Genomic DNA, 12423 nt, shown 5'->3' with positions numbered 1-12423 from the left:
GAATGAAATTCACCCTATCTGCTAAAAGCCAGCATAATATCTCTGCATTAGGTTTTCAGAGTATAGAGTTACCATAGGACTTAAGTGATGGAGCCTTCCCACCGAATGGAATTTCATCCAGATTTTTCTAAAGAAAAATACAAACAGAACACCTTTAAGCAGCACAGAAATTTTAATCTGTGAGCCTCAAAATCCCTGATTACCCTTAGGAAGAAAATCAGTAGGTGCCTAAACAGGAAAGGTTTTATAAATCCAAGGAGGTATTGATGCAGAAACAAAACTTCCCAGAATAGCCAGTATCACCTATGATTGTTCAGCTTATGATTTGTTGATTAAGAGTGGTTACTGAGATAGTAATATTGGATCTCTAGAGATTTTTTAGAGAAGGTGCTGACTGCATAAAATGCCTTCCACTTACTCCAAAAACTATTAATTCATTACAGGTTGAGTGTTTAAAAGTATTAGGTACTGCAGAAAAGCAAGACACAGTTGTGTAGAAATACATTTTGATTATGTTTGAGCCTTCTGGATGTTACAGAGGTACAAATCTGATCCCCTCCGATTTCCAAAAGGAAGAGACATTTCCCTTTCTTCCATCACATTAAACTATGTCTGCACATGTGTTTACATGTATTTTTAAAACATATACAAAATGTACGTGAAGCAAAGGGAATGGTTTAATAATCCCCACTTGGGCTATACATGCTTTCCCTCATCCCATTCATTCATTTACTTCATTGCCAATCTCCCAGTCAGTCTTCCCATAGTTTTAAGAGACAGAATTTGGATTCACAAACCAGTTTCAGTTGAGGTCCCAAACATATTTCCTGGCCTACACTTCCTTACTGCAGCAGATGGCTGCAAAAAGGGAAACCTTGCTACTGTGGGGCTGGAAAAGGGAAACTTCAGGAAGAGATGTAGGAACTGCAGTTTCCTGGAACTCTGGGAGTTGGGAGGGAAAAAAAAAAGGGTTATCAGAAATTAGCAGAAGGGGATTGAAGGACAGAGAAAAGGAGACCAAACATCACTCCCCCTTCCCAATAAAATCATCTTTGCTCTCACCATAGTTTTTTCAGCCAATGACCCTTTCAACTCACACTTTCTGTTGGAAAAATAAATTAGGAGTCCAGCTTAATTTTGTCAACAGAAAGTTTAAAGTGGTCACTGGAGCACAAAGAGCTTTTCAAAGGGCAGCTGAGCTCAACAGGGACAAGGAGGAGGATGTTGAGAGCGCCACAAAAATATAGGCAGATTAAAAACATTAAGGGTGCACCATTTTTCAACAATAAAGATAAGGCTTTTATAACAGTTCCTGCAATCGCGTATCTATTTTTCGTGGGCTATTTTTCTTTAGAATATATATTACTTAAAAATACCTTTGCCAAGGCAGAATGTAAGTAGTTTGTGTCTGTTGGTCTTTATAAAAAAAACAACAGAAAACAGTAAACAAACTAGGCATTTGCTCCCTGAATACACGGGATTATGCTTTGCATTTGTGCTGCAGGTCACTGGATCCAGTACAAGTAATTGTACTGCAATGGGTTTTGCTATGCTAAATATTTAAACTGTGTGCCCAGTCCTTCAAAGTCTGAGCTTATTCTGTGTTCAGAGCTTTGTAGGGTTGAGTCAATAGCATATTTGTTTTGAATGGTTGTTCCTAGATAACAGTAACAAAAATCCCAAACTTGTTTACATCATTTAACATGCCTAAAAGCTTAGCTCGAGACACTAAAAAAAAAACCAACAAGCAAGCAGAAAAATGCAATTCTTTAGAATGGTCTCTATTGAAAATAAGAAGTTACACCATCAAAAGGCAAAAAGAATGTTTTGCCAACTCTGGACCAAAAACTGTTTTGTTTTTAAACTGGAGCAATGACTGGTATAAAAAGATTTCAAGGAATTTCCTCTTCTCCCTGAAGATAGCCATGAGCCTTTCTGCTACCCCAGACTGCACGTTGTAGTGATTGCAAGATAGGCATGTCTTGTGGGTCCTAAGCAGTAGCCTTTTTCAATCAGAGCATACAGAAAGTGTGATGGAGAGTCAAAACAAAGCAAATCAAGCAATTCCACCAATCCTATGAAAACTTTGTTCCCATCTGAGCAGTACCTTCAGCTCTGATAGACAGATGTTACATCAGCTGTTTAGCAAGTGCCCCTCTACTATTTTCTTAATTTATATCAATATCTTAAGAACAAGATTTCACCGACATTTACACACAGATACCCATTGAGTGTCCAACATACATTTGTGGTCTAACTTCCGTAAAGTATGGTGATATTTTTAGGAACAAAGATGAAGCATGATCTCTCATCTGTTTCAAATTACACATGAAAAATACTGAGTATGTTAGCAACAAATAGATTTGAATGCAGAAAATTCACAAAGGAAAAAAAATGCAAGAATGCCAAAATACAATTACAGCAAAGGAAATAATGCAAACAAGCAATGATTTACCATCCTTACATTTTCAGAATCACAGTTCTAACTGAGTGTTGTCTGCCTTTAGTTAGCATCCAGTACTGTGTAATAAACACAGTATTTGAAAAAACATACTTTTTCCTATCTACATGCTACCTAGAAAGCTCCTGATACTTAATCTGGAAGTGGACAGAACTCAAAAAGGTGCCTCCTTTCCAGTGAAGATGTGATTTCCCCTCTAAGGGCCTGGGGCAATGTGCTTCAAATGCTAATAGCTTGAGTTGTGTGCAATAGCCCTATATTGTTTATATAGCACTTCACATGTTCAAAGCACTATGAGATATCAGCCATCACTACACTTTTATGAGGCTGTAAGTACTACCCACTAAACATTAGGGTTCAAATGACTTGCTCTTGATCAAAAGAAACTTTGTGCAACAGGACCATAATTATTTGAATTTGGTAATTCTTGCAGTCCATTCTTATGGTGACTCAAAGAGGGGGATGGGATATTAAAGCCAGTTGCTACTGCACTCTGCTCTGGCAGTGAGATACAGACACATGGAGAATCCCTAAACTAACTTGCACTCAAACAGCACCTTTTCTGGTAAATCCTAAAAAAATAATTAAAAATCAAAAACACAAATTAAAGAAAATGTTTTAAAACCCCCAAACATGTTTTTTCTGAATATATGTATTTCATGCAGTCACTGTAAAGAACCTAGAAGACAACATACAAACTGTACTGAAATACTCCAGAAATCTTAAAATGAGGATCCCCATTCATTCTGAAGCAGTTTGGTTTTTTTAAAACCAAGAGGATTAGTAGGCAAGGTAAAAGTAATCAGCCCATTTTCTGCAGGTAAAGAACTGCAATCTATTGTCTAACACTTGACAACAATAGGACTCAACTTCTAGAAATATAGAATATTTTTACTCTCCATTTTTATATATACTTTCATTCTATGAAAATTCAGTTGCTATGCTGACATTTATAAGTCTAGCCTCAAAATACCATCTCCATTCCTATAAAATAAATACAAAGACAAAGGAGATGTTGAGAAACCACCAATGGATCCATAGTCCTGGTACATATGACAACCAAATAAATGCTTGACATAAATGCTAAACAGGATACATCCTGAAGATTCTTCTCGTTATAGCTGAAAAGACTTCATGTAAAAATACTAACAATGAGATTGAAGAAAGACAGAATAAGAAGACTCTTACCCTCTGCCTTTCCATCCAGTGCCCATCCTATCATACAATATTGTCTTTCCCACATCTTACATTTTAACTTGTACACAGTCTTGGTTTCCACATGTACCATATGTTTTCTGAGCACAGCTTCACAGTTATTGGCCTTAGAATCTTGCCTGCAGGATCACATGGGAAATAGGTCGTACTACCAAGACAAAAACGTAGACCACTACACACAATCCAGATTCATCAAATAAGAAAACGATACCCATTTAAGGCTATCACAGGAAGGGGGAGGGTAAGAAATTCCCTTCAAAGGCAGTAATGAGTACAGAGAATTACTAACAGAACCTCTTGTGTTTTAGCCGATTTCATCGTGTTGCTCTTAATATTTACCCCCTCTATCGTACAACTTCCATTTGACATTTTTTGGTTACAGGCCACAGAACTCTATGCCAGACTGTGTTTGCAGTTTCTACTGTTTTGCCTTACATTGCCTGAAAAGTTAAATTACTGAAATATTTGCTAAAATATTAAAGTCTAAGCATAATGTCAGTAGGTGAGCATTACTTCATGGATATTAATGTAAAAAGCAGTTACCATACTCCATCTACTGATCTAAAGAACAGATGTTTGCATATGATTTATGGACACTGAAATATGTGCATATCTTCCATAAATAGTAATGTGTTCCAGTAACAGAGCGGAGAATTCTCATCCAAAAGGCTGGGAAACTGCAGGCAGTATTAGAATATATTCACCAATTTCTTGGCTTTAAATAAAAAACAAAGCTTATAGGTTCAGTGCCGCAATCCTGTATGTTGGAAAAGCTCTTACAATTTCATACAGGACTAACAACACGAAGTAATAAATTGCAGAGTCAGGCTCAGTAGGTGAGATGTAAAAGTCTGTTTAGAACACATGAATGCAACAATGATTTGTTAAATAAGAGTAACAATTTATATTGAGGTACAATAAGTCTAAAGCAGCAAGGAAAAAGCTAATATTTCCTTGAGTATTTTTACATTAAATTTTGTTTTGGAAGTGTCTTTAATATAAAAATTTAACAAAATACTAATCAGGTAAAATTCTAATGGGCAAAGCATAGTTTTGAACTCTGCAATTAAATTATTTCTGGAAGTGCAATCAAATGTTTGATTGAACTAATATAATTGCTGCTCCTCACATTTGTTCTGTTCCTAAATTAGCTTGGATAATCAGCATCCCATCTCACAGCCTGTGTTGTAGACATGTAATATTATCTGATTGGTTTAATTTCAAGAGCACAGTCAATTTTTGGACAGCAGACTTACTAAAAAACTTAGTCAAAGGCTACAAACGCATGAACTAGCATACTTGGAGATGTCCTCGTTTCTGGGCCAGCAGAACTCTGATAGGACTCAATGAAAGGCAGATTGCTCTGTGATGGCTGTGCATGTCAAACAAGTTTTGATTTAGTTTAAAAAACAGTCTTGTGGTTATTTCACCTCAAAAAACTGTTTTCTGGTGTGCCAAGATATTTTCCCCCTCTTATTTCACAAGCAAGAACAAGGATGATTCTGCATAACTTTAGATTTCTTCACACCATAATGTACAAAAAAGTAGCCTTGTAGAAAGCAGAATTTAAACAAGGCAATCACAGTTTTCCCCCTCCTGCGTCAGGCTGGCATGCACTGGTGCTTCAAGATGTTATGCAGCTGCTACTTTTCTCCAGAGATGGCTGTATTCCAGTAAATGGTGAAATACTCCCTAAAACATCTTTTTTCCAGCAGAGGCTTACAAAGATGTTTCCATAGGTTGAAGGCAACATGAAAACATTGCGATTGTCTAGTTGGATTTCTTGAAAAACATTGGCCTTAGAATTACTGCATTAGTAATTAGGAGCCGATTGCAGCTAGTGTTTGTAGAATACAGTGAGAGTCAGATTGCAATGAAGGTTATCGGATTCTGCTCTTGCAGTTAAGACCACAGAAGAAACAAACACTTTTCATTTTGTCAGAAAAAGGACTTCCTCTTGATAGCTGCACAGAGTTTTTACTTACAGCATATAACTCAAAGTCATCCAAGAATAAATTGAATCTCTAATAACTACAGTCAGCTGGATTTAATTCCTTTTGGTGGAAGGACAGCAGTGTCAATACTTACTGAGATTTAGTATTACTGCTAATTTATTGCAGGTAAAATGTCAATACAACATGAAAATTTGTCATTTGAGAAAGGTTTAATAAAAAAGATGAACACATAACAAAATTAAAAAGGTGATAAGAACTGATAACTGATCATTCTACTTTACGGTTTTTTTTCCAGATGAGCATCCAGGTGCCAGCTGGTGTAAACACAGATGTCACTGACATTAATGGAGCTGTGTCAGTTTACACTAGCTGGGAAGCTGATCCCAAGTGTGTTAGTGCAATTTTTAGACACTGCCACTGGAATTCACTTTTGCAACACAATTAAAAATACATCCACGCATTGCATTTCTTCCTGTCCCCAAGTGTATAACTGGAAGCCTGTTGACAGACTGTGGGAGAGGGCAAGTGGGAAATGGAAGTAGCCAACAACTGTATCCATGAGATAACTTTGCTATATGAGTATTAACACTATTGTTCTGTTTTCTTCCTTTTATACAAATGAATATTTGCCTTCAAAAAGTCTTAACTCCACCTTCCAGTAACAATTCAATGCCAGCAAAAGAAAAAGATGCTGTAAGCCATGCAGAGTATCTACCATATAAATATCTTACTATTTTAATCAGTGTACAATCTGAATAGACTGTTTTAACGCATCATTAGGGAAATTTATCTGAAATTGTAAGAAACCCCCCAAACCTGAGATCTGGGTATTCACCTAAGTATTTGTTCCTAAGCAATCTCACCACTGTACAACCAGTAAGATTCTTAAAAGTACTAAAACAGCTGTTTGAAGTAGCCTGCAAGCCAGATCCATCTGACATATATAATTTGTATTTCATCAAGCATTTATGTGGGGGAGGGAGAGGGAAGAAAGGAAGAGGCGGGGCAATAAACAGCGCAGAGTAGTACTTCACAGGTCCAGCCACCATTTCTAGGTAGGGAGAGGGAGCTTTTATTATTCTTTTACATAAGGCAGCTGTTAAATGTGAGTGTACTGTATAACAGTTGTCAGTATTAACCAGTACAACGAAGTTGAACATTAGTCTTTTGAGTCAAGATATCAAGGTCAAAATGGAAAAGCTAATTAGAACCAAAGATGCAGTTCACATAGCATTGAAGTAATTGTCTGTTTGTGCAGTAACACCCATATCTTCAATTTAGGTCAGGCCATCAAGAGGAGGAAAAGGACTGAAGATGAGATGCTCTACTTCACACGGTTGCCCTCTGGAAGGACTGGCAAAGGCAGTCACTTAAATTAAGTACAGGTCATCAGACAGGATATCCAATCTATTCCTAAGACAGGCAGCTCTAGCAGCCCGAATCCCTATGGCCTTTACAGCGACACAATGAACTACTTCCTCATGTACCTCTGTCAATTCATGTTAGGTTCCAATTTTTTTAAAGCGAGATTTCATGTACACCATGACCCTATTGCTCATAGCAAGGAAAGTGCTTTGGTTTATTTATGACCTACTAACCTTAAATAAAAAAAAACATACATCCAATCTGAATGTTCACATAAGCCTGCAGATCTGAAATAAAATTTAAAATAAAGCTGGCATTTGTAACAGCTAGCTAAGCCCAGTAAGGGATTTTAAAAAAATGAAAACCAGATGAGAGAAGATGAAAGCATTTTTACCCTGCATAACCTGCACACATTAGGAATCAGAGCTGGAGCTCAGGAATACTTTTTTGTGTTTTTGTACTTACAAGTTTCAGCCCGTTTCAACAGAGGCTAGGTAACCAAGTAAATACTGAGGTTTTTCCATTATGGGGGGAGGGGAGGGAATAACCACCACCTGTGAAAGTAATTCCTTCTAAGATGCAATCCAGCCAGCCACAAGCTCTACATAGCTCCTCTCCTTCCCCTACACCCCATCCTAACTGGCAGGTATCAGCCAGGCAAGACCCCATATTGAAATATGAAGTGACAGATGGAAGCAGGGAGTAAGAGCATAGGAATAAGTACTGAAAGAAATTACATACAGAAAGAAAACTTATAGTAGGGCGCATGTTAAATATGAGCAACCCTAAACCATAAAGTCTATTCATTTGGCTAGAACAACGTTGAACAGATGCAGGTGCACAAAAGACTACTGAGTTGGAGAGCCTTATTCTCTCATCACTCATGCTTGTGTAAGGAACTCCTTTCACAACATCCATGGAATTAAACTGTGGAAAAGCCAGCACAAATAAGGGGGGGGGGAAATCAAACTTCAGAGCTAAAGTATTGGCAGCAAGTATCCCATGCAGCTGTATCAGCAAAAAAGTTGACTGCCACATTTGATTAGATTTCAGATAAATTCATAATCACAGTGGCCTTCCTAAACAAAACACATCTAATCTACCATAAAGGAGAAAATCAGTTGATTCCATTCTTGTCTAGTTCTCCAGTAGGCTATATTAATGACTCTGTCCTTTAGATATATTTGATAGAAAATACAGTTGAGTTAAATGATGTAATAAATTCCTCTACATGCAGAGCAATTAGTTGAAACAAACAGCTAGGACAAAGTCCTTGTCATGGTGTTTGTTTACAAAACAGATACAGGCAGCACACTTATGACCTGTAGTCTTTTCATGCTGGTTCCCTTTACGCAAGTACAAATTTAACAAAAACCCCAACATTTATAAAAAAATCTTAAAATAATCAGAAATGGATGAGAAAGAGTATAAGAAATCTTTTACCAAAGGACAAGGTAAACAAACAACAATTCATAGAAGCCAATGTATTAGTCACAATTTCAATGCAGCAAGCTAGGAGTGGACCTAGCAAAAAAGAATTCAGACCAGCTGAGCTACAAGACCACCTTCTGCAGGAGAACTCTGCTCACAAATGCAAATAAGGTAAAATTCCTAGGTTACCATGTTTTGCCTTCTGACCCAGCTTCTAAAACCCTTCCCCTACAACACAAAAAATTGCAACCCTACATACTTTTTTTTATTATTATTTATATTAAGAATGAGGACAACTGAGTTGAAAAGCTCAGAAGATTAGAAAAAAGTGTTGTGCTACTGTGGAAATTTTTAAGAATGAGCACTTCACTGTGTGATGATCAATTTCTGTATATGGACAGCATGCTGCTACCTAAAAATATATGAAAAGAAATTTGGGTCAAACCTTGATGTACGTTCTCCTTTTTTCCTCCTGAAAGCTATCATAACAGGTTCTGCATGTATGACAACTTGTAAGGAAAAAAGGCCTGTTTCTCCAAGATGTTTATTGAGAAATTAAGTCTTCTTAAAAGAAAATTTAGTTTTCATCAATCCTAAACAAGTTCAAATCCAATTGAACCACATCAGCAGAAGAAATTTTACTTAATTGGGCAATCTATAATTGGCAACACTGATTCATAAAACTCTTAGCCAGCTCTGTTCATATATGGGATCTTGCGTTTTGGTTTGCTCTGAAGTTCAGTTTCGTGAAGCAACAGGCAACATTAATCCACTTGCGCCTGGATCCCCAACCTATATTGTTAAAGCCTGAATAAGTGAAATATCTTTTCTTTTCACAGAAAGAAGTTCGGAAAGCTGCCAGCTCCTTGCACAAAGACTGAAATAGTATGGGCAGAGAAGGGTATTGGTGTCGGTAAGAAAAAAAAAGACTGAAGTTGTATCATCTGTATGATTAAAATCTTTGTGTGAATTTTGATTTCCCCCCCCTCCTTTCAGACATTTGAGGATGCTGTCAAGTCAATGGAGTTCTGTTGTAGTGGTTGCTTCAGTGAACATTCAACGCTGTCGGTGAGTTTGGAATTAAAGTGAAAACCATCGACCGTTGATTGTACCCTCCAGCTAACCATCCTCCTCCTTACTTCATGCTTTCAGGCCTTAACACCGAAGATAGCAACCTAACCACCACATGATGTTTCTCCCCCACCCTGCCAAGCTTTACAAAAAAGGTCACAATCAACATTCATTGCTGTCGGTGGGTTTAACTATGTGGACAAGCTCACTGAACAATGAATGCAACTGTGGCCCCACATTTTACAGTTGCTGTTGAGAGGAACATCAGCTCTGAAAGCAGTAGTGAGAAGCAAACACTTCTTATAGGCTACATTTTTCTGGTCAAAAAAATAGTTGGGGATATTCACTTTTTGCTGGTTTGTTTTTAAGTGTGTTTAACTTAGCTGACTAGAAAAAAATCACTGCCTTTTTCTGGACTATTGTCCTCCCAGATTTCAGCATTACTGAAACCATGAAAATTCTTATTCAGTATGTATGTGAAAATAAATAGGAGTATGGGGAACTTTGTGTATATCCACTCCTAAGGACTCTGAACATAAGAAGAAAAAATATTTAAATCTCATTTTAACTAGGCATTGTGGAATAGTTAAAAAACTTCATCTATACTTGTGACAACAAATACAAGTAGGAGCCAGAGTTCAAAGATAATGATAAAATTTTTATGTCAAATAAAAAATTAATTTTACATGAAACTGATTTTAAGCACCTAAATAAATACTATTAGTCAGCAAATACTATTACATTTGCCTTTTGGGGGGATCAAAGACAGAGAAATGTATATCAGAAATAATAATGGAACAGTAGTTAAATTGTAAAATTACTGTAAACTTTGGGTATTTATGTCACACTCTTGGTATTGTTGACAGTAATAAGAAAATAAAAGTGTAAATAAAGCTCACAACTTTGTCCTTATTTCCTTACAACCATTTATTAACCTGCTCAGACACACAGAAGGACTAGTCTACTTTTCTCACATCACACAGTCATCCAAGGTAAGTTCAAGCCTTTAGACTTAGTGCAACTCATTCTGCAGTAGGAATTGCTTCCAAAAGTTAAGTAATTGTACAGCATTCATATTGTTCCTCCTCATAATGGGGGGTCCATTAACAATACTTTAGTCTGATTATTTACAAAGTTTCCTCAGTACATCAGTTACAAAGCAGTTGTCTTTTGTACTGTACTTGCTTGTTTTATCCATGTTTCACCATGTAGCAACTGAACAGGATACAAACATCAAGGCTATCACAGGAGGATACATCTGTAGTTGCTTCTTGAACTTCATGTTACCAGTCTACTTAAATGATAAAAACATATTTCAATCATGAATGAGATCAGTCCTCAATCCTACGCAAGACTGATATTTACAGGGAAAAAAATCAGTTCCTCAAAGACATAACCACACTAACAAATTAAATCCTGGAATTGTTTGGACATTATTTAAAATTGATGTTTGGGAAGATTATATTTTTTCATCGCAATATTTACTAGAGAACCACCCACAGGGTCTATTGCTCACTGAATACTATTGTGGTCAGAGACAGCAGAGTAAAGTATTAAAAGGAAGGGTTGCTATGGATGTGTGACTTCTCAGCAATACTGTTCAGAGATAAGCCCCTATCTTTAAGTTCATTTCTACAAAAATGGGAACTTGAATTACTACTGACTTACATATTGCAGATAGACAAAGATCATATTAACAGCAGGACTCAAAGGTATATAGTCTATCTAGAAGGAGAAACTTTCAAATTAAGTTGTAGCTAGTATGTTCTTGCAACAGTATGCATCAAGGTTCCTTATTGGAACCCAAAAATCAGGTCTTGTTTCTGCAATACATTTAATAATGCTAGTTATAGTCGTGTTATGTATTTTTAACAGAGAAAACACTTATCAAAATAGAAGATTCTGGAATTTAGCAACACTGGAAAGAACGAGTGTCCTGGAGCACGAGCGGTTTCTGTATATATGTTTTCTATGCTAACTGATAATGTCTGAATGATTAGCATTGGAGGGATGGATTCCATTGCAGAAAAAGAAAGTAAGATATATCTTTTTCTAAGGCAGTACTTCTCCTCAAAAGACATGTTTTCCCCTGATTTCTATCATAATTGTTTCATACACTCACTAAATATTAAGCAGCAACAATTCATGCCCTACTAGAACAGGCTGCAGAAACCACAGCCAGCATTGACCTAGGCACAGATAATCAATCCACACCCATTACAAATATGAAACAAATCTTTTCACCTCAACTGCAAGTTCTTACTGGTTTCTGAAAAACAGACTCTGCAGCAACGGTCTCTTTTAATGGTGCCTAGTATAAAATTTATCAGTGATTTTAGTGACATCATGTTTTCATATAGAGATAGAAAAATGTCTTCTTAGTGTACAGATATATAATATTTCATATAACAACTAAAAGTCAGCTTCTACAGACTAGTAGTTTACAGAATGTTCACTGGCAAAACAATACCATTATTCCACATCCCACAAGAGATGCTGGCTCACACAGGTCTTTCCTTATGCTGTAAAGCCACAGAACAATCCCATTTTGGTAAAAGTAGCTGTGAAACACTGTGGAAAGGTTTCGTGGCCGTTTTCATGGGGTTTTTTGTTAATATGATGCATATGTACTCAGTGCAATGCCCACAGGGCATAGAGATTCTAGAAAATTGCTCCTCAGTGTCACTGTAAATAATTCACTCACAGCAATATTTTTAGGTCAAGCATATCAAAGTTGCAGTAAACGCGATGGGCCTTGACATAATAGGAGCACTAGTTTTACAGCAGCGGAGGAGGAGGAGAAGGAATATACTTTGCATACATGAAAGATCAGTTGCTGTTCGCTGGTGCACACAATACTGTGCTTGAAGACAGCAGAGGTAGTACTAAGGGCTTGTTATAAGGTTTGGAGTTGTTGGGTTTTTT

General features: G+C 36.9%; 2 long non-coding RNA genes across 4 annotated transcripts in view; one reads left to right on the top strand and one right to left on the bottom strand.

The window, feature by feature from the left end:
* Positions 1 to 12423, bottom strand: part of LOC127019389 (uncharacterized) — a 221068-nt gene that overhangs the window by 189052 nt on the left and 19593 nt on the right. The window lies entirely within an intron of this gene.
* LOC127019390 (uncharacterized) lies at positions 9278 to 9832 on the top strand. The gene is made up of 3 exons (XR_007766902.1): positions 9278 to 9340; positions 9424 to 9495; positions 9580 to 9832. It is a non-coding gene; the product is annotated as an uncharacterized LOC127019390 (long non-coding RNA).

This window comes from Gymnogyps californianus, chromosome 8 (assembly GCF_018139145.2).
Source record: "Gymnogyps californianus isolate 813 chromosome 8, ASM1813914v2, whole genome shotgun sequence".
Taxonomy (NCBI): Eukaryota; Metazoa; Chordata; class Aves; order Accipitriformes; family Cathartidae; genus Gymnogyps; species Gymnogyps californianus.
The sequence above is the reverse complement of the archived record's forward strand: the minus strand, read 5'-3'. Positions and strand labels throughout refer to the sequence as shown.